The sequence below is a fragment of the Eumetopias jubatus genome, unplaced genomic scaffold, assembly GCF_037043125.1.
Source record: "Eumetopias jubatus isolate StellerSeaLion01/CBP00866 unplaced genomic scaffold, mEumJub1_p1.0 scaffold_14, whole genome shotgun sequence".
Lineage (NCBI taxonomy): Eukaryota > Metazoa > Chordata > Mammalia > Carnivora > Otariidae > Eumetopias > Eumetopias jubatus.
The window spans coordinates 101785840-101786177 of record NW_028274820.1 but is presented as its reverse complement, the minus strand read 5'-3'; positions in this window follow the sequence as shown (position 1 = coordinate 101786177).

The following is a 338-nucleotide window of genomic DNA, read 5'->3' as shown; positions in this document are numbered from 1 at the left end:
TCGCAGCCGGGGCCGGGGCCGGAGCCGGGGTCGCAGCCGCGGCCGCACAGGGGCCGCGCGCGGGCCGGGGGCCGGTGCTGAGGGCCGGGGCCCAGCTCGCGGCCGGGGCGCAGCCCGCCCGGCCGCCCGCACCGCCGCGCGCCCCGCTCCGACGCCGCCGCCCGGCTCGGCCGCTCCGTCCCCGCCCGCCCTGAGCAGGCCGGGCCCGACGGCCGCGCGAGCCCGGGCGGGGAAGGCAGGGCCGGGCGGGCGCCGCCTGCGGAGAGGCCGGGGACCGGCCTGCGCGGGGCCGCGCGGCGGCGGCGGCGACTCCGGGCCGGGCCGGACAGCGCACGGCC